The sequence below is a fragment of the Corvus kubaryi genome, unplaced genomic scaffold (genome assembly GCF_017639235.1).
Source record: "Corvus kubaryi isolate FWS band 111438036 unplaced genomic scaffold, C.kubaryi_AGA036_p1.0 split1-37344, whole genome shotgun sequence".
In the NCBI taxonomy this organism is placed as follows: Eukaryota; Metazoa; Chordata; class Aves; order Passeriformes; family Corvidae; genus Corvus; species Corvus kubaryi.
This window is the reverse complement of record NW_024582077.1, coordinates 363,458-363,960: the sequence shown is the minus strand read 5'-3', so window position 1 is coordinate 363,960 and position 503 is coordinate 363,458. Positions and strand designations below refer to the sequence as shown.

The following is a 503-nucleotide window of genomic DNA, read 5'->3' as shown; positions in this document are numbered from 1 at the left end:
CGCTCCATCCCTGCTCCTGCTCCATCCCCGCTCCATCCCCGCTCCATGCCCGCTCCATCCCCGCTCCATCCCCGCTCCATCCCCGCTCCATGCCCGCTCCATCCCCGCTCCATGCCCGCTCCATGCCGGCCGGGATCGGGATGTGCCGCGCTCTGGGTGATGTGTGCTGTGTTTGTGTTGCTGCTGCCGGATCTCCGCTCTTCTTCCTGCTGCTCCTGCTGCTGTTGATCCTGCTCCTGCTCCTGCTCCTGCTCCTGATCCTGCTGCTCCTGATCCTGCTCCTGATCCTGCTGATCCTGATCCTGCTGATCCTGCTCCTGCTCCTGATCCTGCTGCTCCTGATCCTGCTCCTGCTCCTGATCCTGCTGCTCCTGCTGCTCCTGCTCCTGCTCCTGATCCTGCTCCTGCTGCTCCTGATCCTGATCCTGATCCTGCTGCTGCTGCTCCTGATCCTGATCCTGATCCTGCTGCTCCTGATCGTGATCCTGATCCTGATCCTGCTG

At 62.8% G+C, this 503-nt stretch overlaps 1 protein-coding gene across 10 annotated transcripts in view; it reads left to right on the top strand.

Annotated features, from left to right (window-relative positions):
- The window catches only part of ARHGEF10L (Rho guanine nucleotide exchange factor 10 like), a 43,573-nt gene that overhangs the window by 12,964 nt on the left and 30,106 nt on the right, over positions 1 to 503 (top strand). The gene's annotated exons all lie outside the window — the stretch shown is intronic.